This window comes from Lygodium microphyllum, chromosome 21 (assembly GCF_053477565.2).
Source record: "Lygodium microphyllum isolate KBCC chromosome 21, Lygodium_microphyllum_v1.1.10, whole genome shotgun sequence".
NCBI lineage: Eukaryota > Viridiplantae > Streptophyta > Polypodiopsida > Schizaeales > Lygodiaceae > Lygodium > Lygodium microphyllum.
The window spans coordinates 17,857,421-17,875,383 of NC_141155.1; positions in this window are offsets into that span (position 1 = coordinate 17,857,421).

Sequence of the window (17,963 nt, forward strand, 5' to 3'; positions counted from 1 at the left end):
CATTGAGGTGATTAGATCACCAAGTGGGATACAGCTCTTGCAGAGGCAGTATGGATTGGACATGCTATCCAAATATGGGATGACAAGCTGTAAGCATATTTCAGTTCCTTTGGAGCAGAATGTGAAGCTAAGCACAGATGTAGGTGAGCTTCTAGAAGACCCTACTATGTACAGACGCATAGTAGGAAGTTTGATTTATATGACTATTACCAGGCCAGATTTGAGCTATGCTGTTGGATTGGTAAGTCAGTTTATGCAGGCTCCAAGGAAACCACATTTGGATGCGGCTAGACGCATACTCAGGTATGTGAAGTCCACATTGCAGTATGGACTATTTTATGAGACTGGGGTTCAGATACAGTTGCATGGATATACTGATGCTGATTGGGCTGGTAGCATTTTTGATAGACGATCTACCAGTGGATATGTGTTCTCTTTTGGGAGTGCTGCAGTCGCTTGGAGCAGCAAGAAACAGCCTACAGTTGCCTTGTCCAGCACAGAGGCTAAGTACAGGGGTGCAGCAATGGCTACATGTGAGGTAGCTTGGTTGCATAAGCTACTTTATGATATGCATCAGTCTACAGATGGGCCAATTGTCATTTTTTGTGACAACATGAGTAGTATACACTTGGCAAATAACCCAATCTATCATGCTAGAACAAAGCACATTGAGGTGCATTATCACTATGTGCGAGAGAGGGTTTTACTAGGTCTTATTGATCTAGTTTATGTCAGCACAGAGGATCAGGTAGCTGACATATTCACGAAGGCATTGGGCGTAGAGAAGCTGCGCAAGTTCAGAGACCTGCTTGGTGTGCAGGAATTGGGATTGAGCTCAAGGGGGAGTGTTGAGATATCGAGCTCCACTCATGATACGCCAGGGTGACCGTTGTGTATTTATGTCACCGACTTGTCAGTTGTGCAGACGCGGTTGGTACACTGCCCATGAATAATAGCTACATGATAGCTATCCTTATCTACTCTAGTTCGTGGCTCAGTTAGTATGCCACCTTAGTTAGTTGAGTTTGGTTTGAGACCCATATATAGGGTTCTTCTATTTCTTTGTACTAGAGTTCTTTTGGCTTACACAACTAAGAAGAGGAAAACTGTTTTCAGCCTCCACCTCTGTGTGTATTCCCCCGTTGTGCAAGCAAGAAAGCTACAAGTGAGACTCCTTCCTTCTCTCCCACAATCGTGACAAGGCTTGTGCTACCCCATACCCATAACCATGACCCTATTCTCAGCCCTACTATCCAGGGTATAGTCATCCCAACTTTGTAAGAGGATCTCAATTAGCTCTACCAGTTGACTTGAAGTCATCTACCCCTAGGATTGACATCAACCCCATAGGAATCCCTAGGCTACTTAGACCCATAGTGACCCATCCATTGAGCAATGCTCTAATACACCTTATAGAGGAGCCATTGGAGGATAAAATGTATGTGAAACCCTATGTCTCCTATGATGAGGACGGTAATCCTATATTGTTAGACTTTAGACCAATGCCAATTATAGTTTTAGGCAGGGAAAGAGATAGAGGTATAAGAGAAGGTCTGAACCAAGAGCCACTAGCATGCTAGACTTGTGGACATCCAGGGCACATTTCATCTTATTGAGCTGTGAAAAGGAGTAAGAAAAAAAGAACAAGACTAGCTTGATATGTTTAGAGTGTCAAGTTACATATTTTTATGTTGATTTCCCTAGACAAAACCTTCAAAGTAGTGCAGAAATTATGCCATCAATACCACTCGACTCTTTAGTGGCAAAATTCTTGATAATGAATCCACACCAATCCTATTAAACATCCTGAAAAATCAAGCTCAAATGAAGTTGTGTGATATCTCATTACCTAGACCTAGCAACTTAGATGCAACATCTATTGGAAAGAAGAGCTGAAGAAAGAGAAGGAAGAGAGCAAACACCAAGATAACACTCAAAACTAATAGTGCTCCCACACTGACCAAAGGGAAATAGGTTACGAATATGAAGGCAAGAGCATCTGCTCCTAATATAGTGGAAAAGGGAAGTGCCAAGGTTGGGGAATACCTCAACCCAAAAAACCAATTAGAAGTTGTGGACAAAGTCAAAGTGTGGGTAAAAGAAGCTCTAGGGTGCCTATAGGATATAGAGCGTGTCATGGAGGATGAGACTAATGAGCTCTCCAGAGTGATTCCACCAGTCTCCCCTATGTGCTTGAGATCAAGAGGCACATGAACACCCCATCTAGCACCACACAAGCAAAATCTAGATGCCATAGACAGATGAACTTCCCAAGAGCATTGGGTAGAAAGGCCTTGAGTTAAAGGAAAAGGAAAAGGTTGGCAATTTGCTAAGGACATTGATATTACCTCCTTTACCTTGTCTTTAAGAAAATTTCTTAGGCAAATCCCCATGTTATGGCAAGTGTTGAAGCAATGGATAGAAAGACCCAATGGATATGGAGTGACTAACTTGTAAGACCATGATGCAAAGATGCATATACCAAGCTTGTTGAGCTTGAATCCATTGCCTAAATCTCTCCAAGTGAATGCCTATTGTTGTATTAGGTGATGCCGCACAAAAAGGAATTGTGGACACAAGAACAGGAGTTAGTATGCTTAGCCACACAATTCTACAAGCTTGGGGAAACCCACTAGTGGAAACTGCATGATTTAATGCTACACTAGTGAATGGAATGAAAGTCAAACCATTCAGAGTGCTGAAAGATTAACCTCTAAAGATAGCAAGAATCAAATTCATGATTAACTTCATAATCATGAAGGGAGTGAACTACAATATTCTGTTAGTCAAGCCATGGATGAAAAATGCTCGAGTGATAGAGGATTGGGGTAATGGCCTGATACTCTTGGGCAATAGAATATAAGCTATTTGAGTAGAGATGGACACTTGGAAAGCCTCAACAATTGACCTTGATGCTATCTTTGCAATATTAAAGGGTAACTCAAATAAGGAAAGTGCAAATATGTACCTTTAACTAAATATATTCCTTGCCCTCAGGATGAGCGTGATTGGATGCATGTATTGGAAACCATTGACAATGAGGGTGACTATATGCAAGCTATAGAAGAAATTAGTAAACCCAACATAGTCACAACTTCTTTTGAGTTACCCAAGAATGATGCTACATCATCAGTACCTCTCTGCATGATGGCTAGGAGTTCCATCAATTGGCCAATTCCCATCATCTACTTTGTACCAACTAATATACTTGAACTCGATAGAATTCTTGAGTACCTAATAGCTAGTAACCCGACTACAAATTGTAAACCTCTTAAGGATCTCATAGAGAATCCAGAGTAGCAATGGACTAAGATGCATGACCTAGATCTATTGTACAACTATGCCCTCATTAGGGATGAGAAAAGTCCTATGAATGGGCACCATGGGAATAATGAACATTCTCAGTATGAGGATTCTGATGATGAGTATAAAGTTGCTATTCCAATGGTAAGAAAAGTGTGGAAGAAGCCAAGACCAAAGAGTAGGACACAGATGGAGAAAATAAGAGTGGATTCTAAACCCCGAGAGGCTAATGTTTTTAAGGTGAAAAGAGGACCCACTTGGTTAGAGCACTTGAATGTAGTGGACTATAAGTGAGCTATATTAGTTCAATAAAGTGCCACACCACTGCTTAGAGTGAAATTAGTCTTGGAGCTATGACCACTAGGGAAAACTCCTTCTTCCAGTGAAGGTTGTGAGTTCAACTTTGAGTCAAAAATCAGCTCTGAGAGTGATCCAAAAATCCAACTACCACCTAAGAGATCAAAGGCACCAAAGGGGACCTTCTGGTCCATCTGAGGTGCAAGAGACTCAAGGAAGAGAGATAGAAATAGTCTAAATCCTTAGAAGATGAATAACAAAAGAAACCACATGACTTATCCAAACGATTCACTAAGTATAAGAAGGGCAACCACATACTGGTGTTAGTAGGAGCCAAATGAGTAGGATAGGTTAGTAAACCCATTGAATAACTCGCTAAAGTTAAAGAAGTCAACTTGCAAAGGGAAGGGGACAAGCCTCAATCAGTGTACATAGCCAATAACTTAAATGAGCAAGAGGAGTTCAATCTCATTAATCTCTTACAAGAGTATGTAGATGCATTTACTTGGTCCCTAGAAGAGCTTAAAGAAATTGATCCCAATATTGTGACTCACAACATTCCTATGACCCCTAACACAACACCAATCAAGCAAAGACCATACGCAATGAATCCAAAGCATGCTCATGATGTGAAGGAGGAAATAGACAAACTATTGAATGCTATATTCATTTATGAGATTGAGCATACAAATTGGGTATCACCCATACTAATTGTCCTGAAGAAGAATGGAAATATTCAAGTGTGCGTGAATTACAAAAATGTCAATATAGCAATAAGGAGAGATAATTATCCATTACTATACACCAAGCACATGCTTGAGAGAGTGGCAAGAAAGGAAGCCTATAGTTTCATGGATGGCTTCTCTAGCTATAACAAAGTGCAAGTGCACCTAGATGATAGGCATAAAATGACATTCACAACAAAATGGGGTGTGTTTGCCTACATAGTCATGCCATTTGGACCAACTAATGCACCTGCTACCTTTCAGTGTCTTATGTATTTCATTTTTCAAGGACATGCTTAGAAAGTGGCTAGAAGTATTCGTTAATGATCTATGTATTCATTGGGAGGATCACCTAGACAAACTCCATATAGTCTTTGAATGGTGTAGACAATAAGGTCTCTCACTGAACCCCTTAAAATGCCAGTTTTGGATAAAGCATGGATGTATCCTAGGTCATGTGGTCTCAAAAAATGGCATTGCTACTAACTTTTTCATAGTTAGAGTGATTGTCAATTTACCACCATCAACCAATTACAAGGGAGTTTAGTGCTTCCTCAGCCACTGATGGTTTGTGTTGAATTACACACTCATTGTACAACCACTTTGCAAGTTGTTGATTGTATTCGAGTAGACGAAGGAGTGCCAACATGGTTATGAAGAAATGAAAAAGACTCTGACAACTGCACCTATTCTATGAGACAAATTGGTCCATTACCTTTCATGTGCACATTGATGCATCAAAGTTTGCTATGGGAGCATATTTGTGCCAACCTAGAGAGCATAACTTGGATTACCTAGTAAGCTTTGCAATAAGATAACTCATTGACATGGAAATGAACTTCTCCACAACATAAAGGAAAGGGGCTATGGTCCTTTCTATTTAGAAATTTTGATATTACCTTTTAGCTGCACCCTTTACTTTCTTTGTTGATTAAGTATTGCTTTATCTTGTGAACAAATTACCCTACACAAGAGAACACACTTCGCAATGGCTACTTCTATTATTAGAATTTTATTTCTTTGTGGTAGTACACAAGGAAAAAAAACATTACATGGTAGGCCATATGTCTCGCATAACCACAAGAGAAGCAACTAGACAAGGCATTGTAGATGACCTACCCAACGCACATTTGTTAAGAATGTCCAATGAAAGAGATTTGTTTAGAGTAGACCTTACACATTATTGGGTAGATGACATAATCCACATCCTAGAGCATGGATTTGTACATCCAATTGAGAAGGCTAGGCTAGAACATCTCATTCTAAAGATTCAACCCTATCAATTGATTGTCGATCAACTCTATTGATTACAAGATGGAGTGTTAAGGAGATGTGTTTGTGTGCATGAGATGCATGATGTGCTTTTAGAACCTCATGGTGGAATTGATGGAGGAAACTTCAATGGGGACACTACAGCACATAAGGTACTCTAGTCTCAATTATGGTGGCCTACACTATTCCAATGTGTAGCTAAGTTTGTGAAGCATAGTGATGAGTGCCAAAAAACTGAAGTCCCTATTCATAAGGATAAGATGGATTTGACCCCAGTAATATCACACCAACTACTTGAAAAATGGGGGATTGATTTCATTGGTCCAATTAGCCCTCTAGTACAATACTCAGGAGTGAGGTACATAATCATAGCCACAAACTATCTCACCAAGTGGGTTGAAGCTCCGGCAACTCAAAAAAATGACACTAGGACCATTGCCCAATTTCTTTGGAAGTAACTGATCTCTCAATCTACATTTCTTATAGAATTAGTCAATGATCAAGGCACACACCATGAAGTGATTGCCCACTTTTTATCCACCTTTTTTATAGTCCATTGAAAATCCTCACCTTATTACCCTCAAGCCAACTGTTAAGCTAAAGCCATAAATAAAATTCTAATGACTGTCCTAACCAAGGTAGTGTTTGTCTCATGTAGTGACTAGGACAATAAGCTAATTTCAAAATTATATGCTAACAAAATAGCCTATAAAATGGCCATAGTAGGCAGACATCATTCAAGCTGACCTATGGAACTAAAGCAATCTTACCAATTGAGTTCTTCGTTCCAAGCTTGAAAATAGCGATCCAACAAATATGAGATGGCAAGGAAGCATGGACAAACCACCTAGTAGAACTAGAATGCCTATCTAAAAACTTGCTCATTGTAACCCATGCCCTAATTTGTGAGAAGGTATGACACAAGAGTTGGTTTGACAAGCATGTCAGAGAACATGACTTTGAATAAGGAGACTTAGTGTTGTTGTGCTCAATAAAGAGTCACAAATAAAATATGAAGTTCAAGGGGTTGAGACCTTTCAAAGTTTGTAACATTGGTAGAATAGGCAATGTGGAACTTGAAACCCCAGAAGGAGAAGGTATAAGCTTTTTCAATGGTAGTCACATTAAGAAATACTACCCTCTATCACACCCACTACATGAGCCTCCAATGATAATGTCACCTATGAATATGAGAGTGGCAACTATCATAGGCATAGAGGATGAGGACGAAGAAATAATAGCACCAGCCTACTTGTGCATAATAGTAGCTTCCCAAAAAGCACAACCTTTAATAAATTAATTGATGAGGAACTTGACAATCATTGGACCCTCATTGGTCAGCCCCAAGTACAACCAAACTTAGCCCATTTGGGAAAAAGTCCTATCCACTACTAGGAAAGTGAAAGGTAATGGTTTCTATTAATACTGAGAGCCTCTTGATCAACTTTTATGTACTATCTAACAAAGAAAGTGTTGGCAAGGAATCACTTCTAGGTTGTGCTTTTAAGAAATAGACACATTGCAACATTGGCTATGACTCTCAGTGCATCCACCTTGCCATAGGCAATGTTGGGATAGTCACAGATTTCGACAAGGGTACCATGGCTTCACCAAAGCCCACAACACCACTAGTAGTTAAACCCAGTGTCAACCCTAAGGAGAGGGGTAGTGAAACTACATAGACACCGAGTGTGAAATCCTCAAAACACTTAGAAGCCCCAACCAAAGTTGCAATCCAAATAGCCAAGTGGATTCTCAAACATAAATCATAGCCTACCAAGGGCATAATCACAAGATCTCATAGCTCTCATGTTCCATAAACCAAACCTAAAATAAAAAGCTATTGTTACATGCAAAGGACCAAACCGGGATGGGTGCCAAAAACCCTATTGTGTACCCAAGGCTTCTATGATAGAAACACTCTAGTGTGGTTGCCTAAATCCATGAATAGCACACTTTTCCATCCACCACAACCTCCTAACCAACATACACGTACCCATAAGCCAGCACGAGGTAAAAACTAGAGTGAGAAAAAAGATGCTCAACCCATGAACACTCAATGGCTCTATTGCCCAAAAGTCAGACCCACTAGTGATAGGCCTTGCCCTAATAAATCTAATGCACCACCCACTATAGAAATAGAGAACCGCATAACCCTTGAACCACAAGCTCAATCATAGGTGATAGATAACAAATACCCCAATGACCACTGCATAGCAAAGGCAACCATAACTAAGCTAAGCATTCTAGTCGAGTCAAACCCCAGTCATCCATAGGCCTTAACCATCTTATCAATGCCAATCCATTCTTGAATTGGCATTCAATATGGCCATGAACACAAGTCATGATTTAGTGACTTGTATCATATGATTGGACTCAACTTTCATGTTGTTTCTTAGAAGCTATGAATGCTTGGAGACAAACAAATAGAAAATGACATACATTCTTTGCCTAGTTCTTAGGAGTAATTTGAATTCATTTTTGCATAAGATTTGATTTCCAATGAAATATCTCAAGAACAAGTGTTAAAACAACAATTAACCACATCCTTTAAGAATAACAGAGTTCTAATGTCACCTAATGAAGTTGATGAGTTGAAAAATCTAGCTGAATCCAAATCCAATTTCCTACAAAAATGGTACACTCCCCACATCCAATGGGATCAAGATGGTTGTCGAATCATAACCAATGCAAAGCAAAGACGTGCCATCAAGACTTCCGAATATGATCCCACTTACGTGCCCCCAACTTTGTTTAGATTACTAGCCATAACATGAGACAAAACCATTAGAAGACAATGTCATATTGCATCTATACTTAGATAGGATCTTAATAGAAGAAAAACTTCATATTTTTATTAGGATGGTCTTACATAATCTCTGGATTGATGTATTGACCTATATCACACATGTGGGCATTCACCCATAAGACATGGACTGCCATGCTACATTGGAGTATAATCCAAACTTCTATAATTTGCTCTTGAAATACTAGAGTACACCAAGAGTGTATCAAATTCCCTTATCCCTTCATTCTCCAATCTTAGGAGGGATTCTCATTGAGGGGAGGGAGTAAGGTGAAAGGTTCAAGTGACAGGTGAAGTAAGGTGAATATGAATCAAATATTGAAAAGTGAATATGAATAGAATATTGAAAGATAAATATGAATCAAATATTAAAATGTGAATATGAATCAAATATTGAAAGGTGAATATGAATCAAAATACAATTAAACTCCAAAGAGAATGATGAATTGAATTTTCATTTAGTAAAAAATTATTCACGAAGTTCTTGCGTGGAATGTACAGATTGATTTCTATTGAGAGCTGAAAAGATAAATGGGTTGCCTCTTACCCACCTAGCCTCCAATCCTCACTAAGAGAGCTAAAGAGGGGCAATACCTAGCCAAAGGGAGGATGGGCTAGGATATCCCTTTCCTCAAAGAGAATGGAAAGAACCAAAAACACAACTCCACGAGAGAGAATTTGTAGCCCATCTTAATGGAAATAAAGATGATGGAAGGTTAAGAGAGGTGGTGGCTCCTAAATTCTCCCATGAACATATATATAACATGAGGAAATAAGGATTCCCCACCAATAGAGCATATGGAAAGTCTTAATAAGTTTAAGTATAAATGTAGAGGGAGAATTAAAAGAGAGTACATATAATTTAGACAACATATCAAAATATTATATATATATATATATATATATATATATGTGAGAAGAAAGGGAGACAAGAGGAGAAGAGGTAGAGGAATCTTGCCATTTATGCTACATAATAAAAGAGACTCACTCATAGCTTACCTCAAAGAGATGGACTAGCATGAGGGTATTCTAGTAGAGTGCTCTCATATGCTTGTCATTGTCATTGTGTTGCTTTACATCTCCATGGGCTCCTTATATAGCCTCCATGAGGGATTAGATTAAGCTAATATTTTTTATTAACATAATGCTAGATTATGTATGGCATCTTTGAAAATATGGAGAATAGTGGATGGGACAAGTCCCCACCTTGGTCATCATGCAAGAAGCCAAGGGTGATGGTAGACAAGCTAGAGAAAGGGGGCTAGATTACAAGTGGTGGTGGGTGCCCAAAGCACATTATTATAATATATTTATAAGAAAGATAAAATGGGAATTCAATGTAGTGAAAGAGAGAAGAAAATTGTGTATAGCTAGCATTCTGCACCTTCTTAACTTCAAATCGGTGAAGAATCTGAAAAAAGTTTCTTCTGCAACTTTGTAGACCGGGTTGAAACCGAGGGCAGTGCAAGAATTTTCTTGAAATTCACTTTCCTTTGGGATTTATTGAAATTATAAAAAATGGCTTCCAAAAGCTGCTTTGACTTTAGTTTCTCATATATATATAAATACCTATAAGCATGTGATATAGGGGGTCTGTGCTTGTAAGGTTTTGTGTAAGATCCAAATGACACCATGATGTAGATATTGACTTGTGTACAAGGGTGAGGTGTCCTTTAATGATGGTGATAGATTCCAAATCTTGGTGATGCAGGTGGAATCCACGTGTAATTGGAGGCTAGTCATTTGAAAAAATCTATGCACTCACTCAACCCCTAGGTGTAATCCATTTCCATCTTCACTAAGAAAATCCATCTCTTTTACATTGACATCCCTCCTAAGAACTTATTCCCCCACTTGCTAGAGTTATCATAACCGAGAAGCAATAGTGTAGCATACCTAGTGCTTGAAGAGTAAACCCCCAGTGATATGGTAAGTCTCTTGATAGGGTTTTTGGCCAAATTTTGTGGTAGAAATCCAGTTTGTAAAAAACCCGGATCATTAGCCATCCCCTTAAGCTAGAGGCATTGATGCCTCTAGCTTATTAATGATGGTCCAATAGAGCACGGAGGACTACATCCCCTCATTGGTGGCTCTTCATTGAATGACTGCTCCAAAGTGTCCCTATTTCTTTGAAAATAAGGCTTGAGTCACCATCCATTTACCCTTGTCTTGTGAACCCTCCCATCCATGTCACCTAGCTTATAACTACCATTTGGATATCTCCTTATGACCATGAATGACCCTTCCCACTTGAATATAAGTTTAGCATCCTTTCTGTTATCAAAGTGGTTATCATAGCATAGCACAAGTGATCCTTCCCTTATGTGTTTGCTAGCCAGCTTCTTATTAAATATATTCCTCCTCTCTTTAGCCTGCATGGAATAGTGTTGGATTGTTGCTTCTCTATCTAACTCAAGCCTCTCTAGATCCAAGATCCTTTCCTCTAACTTCTTATCTTTATTCTTCTCTCAACCAGTTACTAAAACACTTAAGCTAGCCAGTTCTACCTCTATAGGAAGTAATGCCTCTTGGCCATAAATGAGTTGAAATGGAGTATAGCCAAGTGAGGTTCTGAATGAAGTCATGTAGGCCCAAAGAGTTGCACTCTATTTTTTATCCCAATGCTTGGGATGCATGTGTACTTTCTTGGTAATTATCTTACAAATCAGTCCATTCACCTTTTTTACCAAACCATTACACTATGGGTAGTAGGGAGTAGAATACCTGCTCTTGATTTTTAGCCTTTCCCTTAGCTCCCCCACTAGATTGGCCCTAAAACCAGGACCCCGGTCAGATATAATTTCTAAAGGTGTGCCAAACCTGCAACAAATGTTTTCAAACACAAATTTTTCCACTTCTTGGGCTGTGATCCTACTAGTTTGCTGAAGCCTCTACCTAGCTCATCATGTAGTCCACACCCATTATGATGTATTCCTTGCCAAACTGAGTTTATGGGAGTGGCCCTATTGCATGAATCTCTCATTTCTCAAATAGGATATATATAGTTATGGGATTTTGTTCCTCATGCACTAGCTTCCTTGGTCCGGCCTTTTGGCAAGCATCACAAGTGCGGCACCAATGTTGCACATCTCAATGTAGAGTAGGCCACACAAAATCATCTTGGAGAATATTTTTGCTGGTTATTTCTTGAGAAAAATGTCCAAGTGCACAGTGTTTTATCACCACTTCCATGTGGGCTGCCTTCTCCTTAGCTAATAGATCCTTAACCAACATTTTTTCTAACCCCTCCTTCTTGACCTTTGGAAGTTGCCGTGGAATTTCACTACTAGAAAGCCCTTTTAATGTAATCCCCATAAATTGTAGAGATTTTTCTTCCTCCTCATTAGAAGACTCACCCTTTGTTGTAGGTGACCAATCCTCACTAGGACTCCATTCATCAACGGTGTGTTGAGAAACACGGATCTAGAACTATGCTAGCTATGGCGGACGAAGGTTATACACATAAAACATGACTGAGATAAAGAATTGTAACTCAAGTGAATTAGGTTCCAAGATAGATTAACTTGGACTCATAAACACAATCTTGAGTGTCACTGAATGATGATACCTTTTATTTGAAAATAGAGGCAAGTACATGCTTATATAGATTTTTGGATAGTACCACTTTTCTTCTATGTGCTTATGGGATTTAGGATCTCTCTTTCTAGAGCATACATCTATGCCTATCTCTTATACATAGCCTCTTATGGGCAGCCTCTTCTAGGAATACATCCAACCTCTACGAGAGTACATGCAAGCATCATTTGCTATTTTCAACACCCCCCCTCAAATGATGAGTCTCTACCCTTGCTGGCTTTTGCCCCCCCTACATGATAACATGGCCCGAGAGACTAGCTCATAGGCAGCCTAGTCAAGTTAAAGCTTGAGACTTTACATCTTTGGTAGGGTTTTTACATCCACTATGGGAAACAAGAGATCCACTATGGGAAGATATTTTGTTTGTTGGTGGCAGTGGAAAAAATCTTCTTCATTTTCTGAATGCTTCTTTGGCATCCTTCGATCCTTTGCTCGATCTTCTTGGTCTTCTTTGTCTTTATGCTCTTTTTTTTTGTTCTGTTGTGCCCTTTATCCCTTTTGTTCATGTGTGGTACATGACCTTGTCTTGAGAAGTTCTCTTTGAGAAACTCTTGACTAGCATGACTTGATAGCTGATTACATTTTCCTTGGATACATAGGATTTGCAACTTGGGTTGAATTTCATGATTTTCTTTTAAGAGTTTCAATCATGGATTTCATGGAGAGGTCTTACCATGAGATTGCAATCGCTCGAGCAATGTCTAACTCCTTACAATGAGATTGAGATTTTTCAAGGATTTAATCAATTGTGTATATAAACATTGGCTTGTTACAAGTATATGAATCACTATTAAGCTCAAAATCAATTACCTCAACTTATGAAGAAGAGGATAATGTGAATGAGGTCAAAGCTGAACTGGTACGTGTGAACATGTCTTTATTATAAAGGAGTTTAAGCCTTAATAATTCAGCTCACAATAAAAATAAATAAACAAAGATTCCAGAGTCGATAACGCCGATGATTGACTATATCCAATCTGGGAGCTCCTTTGAACTACAATGTTTCTGCATTCATTCAAGTCGGTGGGCAACATCTTGGCCATTGTCCTATGTCGTAGCGATGCCTTCCTGAGGATAGTGTTCATGCTAGTTGTGGCTCAAATTGAAGATGTGGGTGATGGCCTTCCTTCAAAGCTTGGGCGGCATCTACATCGGATGCGGAGTTTCTTCCATAGCCTTTCTCATCTTTGTCAAGATTGTGGGAGAGAAGGAAGGAGTCTCACTTGTAGCTTTCTTGCTTGCACAAAGGGGGAATACACACAAGGGTGGAGGTTGAAAACAGTTTTTCTCTTCTTAATTGTGTAAGCCAAAAAGAACTCAAGTACAAAGAAATAGAAGAACCCTATATATGGGTCTCAAACCAAACTCAACTAACTAAGGTGGCATACTAACTGAGCCACGAACTAGAGTAGATAAGGATAGCTATCATGTAGCTATTATTCATGGGCGGTGTACCAACCGCGTCTGCAACTGACAAGTCGGTGACATAAATACACAACGGCCACCCTGGCGTATCACGAGTGGAGCTCGATATCTCAACACTCCCCCTCGAGATCAATCCCAATTCCTGCACACCAAGCAAGTCTCTGAACTTGCCAGCTTCTCTGCGCCCAATGCCTTCGTGAATATGTCAGCTATCTGATCCTCTGTGCTGACATAAACTAGATCAATAAGACCTAGTAAAACCCTCTCTCACACATAGTGATAATGCACCTCAATGTGCTTTGTTCTAGCATGATAGACTGGGTTATTTGCCAAGTGTATACTACTCATGTTGTCACAATAAATGACAACTAGCCCATCTGTAGACTGATGCATATCATAAAGTAGCTTATGCAACTAAGCTACCTCACATGCAGCCATTGCTGCACCCCTGTACTCAGCCTTTGTGCTCGACAAGGCAACTGTAGGCTGTTTCTTACTGCTCCAAGTGACTACAACACTCCCAAAAGAGAACACATATCCACTGGTAGATCGTCTATCAGAAGTACTACTAGCCCAATCAGCATCAATGTATCCATGCAACTGTATCTGAACCCCAGTCTCATAAAATAGTCCATACTGCAATGTGGACTTCACATACCTGAGTATGCGTCTAGCCGCATCCAAATGTGGTTTCCTTCGAGCCTGCATAAACTGACTTACCAATCCAACAACATAGCTCAAATCTGGCCTGGTAATAGTCATATAAATCAAACTTCCTACTATGTGTCTGTACATAGTAGGGTCTTCTAGAAGCTCACATGCATCTGTGCTCAGCTTCACATTCTGCTCCAAAGGAACTAAAATAGGCTTACAGCCTGTCATCCCATATTTGGACAGCATGTCCAATCCATACTGTCTCTGCAAGAGCTGTATCCCACTTGGTGATCTAATCACCTCAATGCCCAAGAAATAACGCAGCTCTCCCAAATCCTTCATCTCAAATTTCTGCTTCAATAGCATTTTCACATGAAGGATATCTTCATCATTGTCACCTGTCATAATCAAATCATCAACATAAATGACAAGTAGCAGAATACATTTCTCTGTTTTTCTCACATAAAGTGAGAAATCTGCCTTGGAAATCTGAAAGCCAATAGTGACAAGATACTGTCCTATCTTGTCAGACCATGCTCTAGGTGCTTGCTTCAAGCGATACAAGGCTTTCTTCAACCTGCAAACAAACTCAGGATGAACAGCATGCACATAACCTGGTGGCTGCTCCATATAGACATCTTCTTGCAAATCACCATGCAAGAAGGCATTCTTTACATCCATCTGATGTAAAGACCATCCCTTTGATGCAGCCATAACAATGACTGCCCTTATGGTTGCCATCCTTGCAACCGGACTAAATGTTTCTTCATAGTCAATGCCATATGTTTGTGCATACCCCTTGACTACTAATCTTGCCTTGTATCTGTTCACAGAACCATCTGCATTGTGCTTCACCTTATAAACCCACTTACAGCCAATTGCATTTTTACCTTTAGGCAAAGGTACCAATTCCCATGTAGCATTTGCTTCCAAGGCATCCATTTCTTCATCCATGGCTTTCTCCCATTTTTCTTTTCCCATGGCTTGCTCAAAAGAAGTGGGTTCTGGTTCCTGTATCACTTTGACCATATATGCATAGTGAATGGCTGTAAATCCATCATATTTGAGCCTATCCATAGGATACCTAGCTCTCTAGACCTGCGCAAAGTAGGTTCACTCCCAGGTGCTCTCAAAACATCCCTGGTCTTCCTTACTCCAGGTATAACAATAGAAGGAATACCCAACTCATCATCAATGCTCTGTTCTGAGCCACTAGATTCACCATCCACATAAGAGTGACCTGCATTCACATCAAACATGGGCTGATCAACCTTCTCTTTTCCTTTTCGTGATACCTGCATACCACTATCTGCATTGCTTTGAGAAGATTCTCCTGATCTCAATCTGCCTGTCCATGGCAAAGAATGTAAACCACTGCTAGAGGACGCTCCATGTCCACTAATATTTTGTGACTGCTGCTGTGAATTCTGTGCAGCATTACCATTTTGTGCATCTACATCATCAATCACATTTACTGGTTTATACCAGCTACTCATCTCATCAAAAACAACATCTCTACTTACTGTAAACTTACGAGTAGAAGGGTTATAGCATCTATACCCTTTTTGCTGCAAAGAGTAACCAATAAAGATGCACTTCTCAGCTTTTGGATCCAACTTGGATCTCAACTCATCTGACACATGTACATAGGCAATGCAACCAAAAATTTTCAAATGAGAAATATCTGGTTTCCTACCAGTATACCTCTCCTCTGGAGTCATTCCATGTATTGCTGCAGTGGGAGTCCTGTTCATTATGTAGACTGTTGTAGCAACTGCTTCAGCCCAATAAAAATCTGGCAAGTCTTTTTCATTGAGCATGGCACGAGATACCCCTCCAATATTCCTGTTTTTTCTTTCTGCAATTCCATTTTGTTGTGGGGTATGACTGCATGAATATTGCTGCTTTATCCCATGCTCCTGTAGGAACCTTGCAAACTCATTTGAGAGGTACTCTCCCCCTCCATCTGACCTTAGGCATTTTATTTGCAGGCCTGTTTCTTTTTCAACCATAGCTTTAAGAGTTTTGAAATGCCCAAAAACTTCACTTTTCGTTTTCATAAAATACACCCAAACTTTTCTGCTATAGTCATCAATAAAAGTGACAAAATAATGACAGCCTCCAAGAGATGCAGCTTTAGTAGTCCACACATCAGAGTGGATTAATTCCAATGGCTTCTCACTCTCTTGAACATGTCTAGGAAATGGTTTCCTTGCCTGTTTTCCAAACTGACAGGCTTCACATACCTTATGCATTTCTACAACCTTGAATTTAGGCAAACCTGCAACAATATTTTGGGCCTGCATTGATTTAAGTCGCTATACATTAACATGACCAATGCGTTTATGCCAGATATCAATATCTGTAACTACACCGGTCCCATGTGCAAACATTACTGTACTCAATTCAGACATGTCTGCATCCAATGTAAACATTCTGCCCTTCTTCTTTCCTTTTGCTATCAACCGACCTTTATTTTTCATATCCTCAACAAAGCATCCATGAGGATTAAATCTGACCTACAAGCCCTGCTCAACCATTTGACCAATAGAAACCAGATTCTTGGTGATATTCGGGACATGAAATACATCGGACATGTATTTCTTTTTCCCATCCTGCATAGACAAAGGAATTTTTCCAATCTGCACAATAGGATGTGCAGTATCATCACCAGTCTCCACAAATCCTGGTTTTTCCATTTTCCTTGCATCCTCCATCCATTCTGCATGACCTATCATGTGGTTTGATGCACCTGAGTCAACATACCATACATCGTTGCTTTCTTCTGCACTTGTCACAGAATTTTTCATGTGCTGCACCATAAACAGATGCTCATTTCTGTCATCACACTGTCTACTAGAGGATGCATAATTTCCTTGTTGCAGTTTTTCATTCATGATGTCATTCTGCTCTTTATAGCAGTCTTTAGCCATATGACCCATTTTACCACAATAGTAGCATTCAACATTACTGTTTGCATTTTGGCCTCTTTGCCATCCACCATGACCTCTTTGGCTCCCCCTGCCTCTAGAGTTACCACGTCCTCCTCCATAGGACTGGTTTTCTTGATTTTGTTGCATATTCTGATTTCTACCACGGCCTCCAAATCGGCCTCCTCTACCTCTGCCTCTACCTCTTCCAGCATTTGAGTAGAAGACAGCTTCTTTTGAAGTTCCTCTTGAAGGAGATGCACCACCATTTCTTTGCTCCTCAGAAATTAGAAGAGCAATCAGCTCCTCAAAATTAGGAAATCTTTCACGAACTGAAATGGATGTCCGAAACTGTGCATAATCCTTTCCTAGACCATTCAAGGTCACAGAAACTAAATCATCATCTTCCACTGGCGACCCAATGGAAGCAAGTGCATCTGCAATCTTCTTCACCTTCATGTGGTAGTCATTGATGCTCATATTTTCTCTTTGCACATTATGCAACTCTTGCTTGAGCTGCATTTTCCTGGCTTGCGTATTTGTGCTATACATTTTTTACAAAGCATCCCATGCCTCCTTTGGCGTACTTGCATCCTCAATATGCACAATCATAGAGTCTAAAATGCTGATAGATAGCCAGTACATAACTTTCCTGGCTCTCTCATGCCATGCTTTAAAGGCTTGCATTTGTTGTTGATTGGGAACATCAGGAAGAACTGGTTCTTCTTCATTTCCTGCAACAAATTCCCAATATCCTTTTCCCATGAGGAAATTCGTCATTCTAAACTTCCATGCTTGGAAGTTATTCTTGTCAAGCTTTTCAGTGACAATCTGTGAAAGAGAATCAGACGCCATTACAGAACACTGCAAAAAATTCTGTCACTGCAAAAAACATAGCTTCACCCTCACAAGAGCAAATCTGCAAAACTAGCGAAAGTGGTATTTGACCAAACA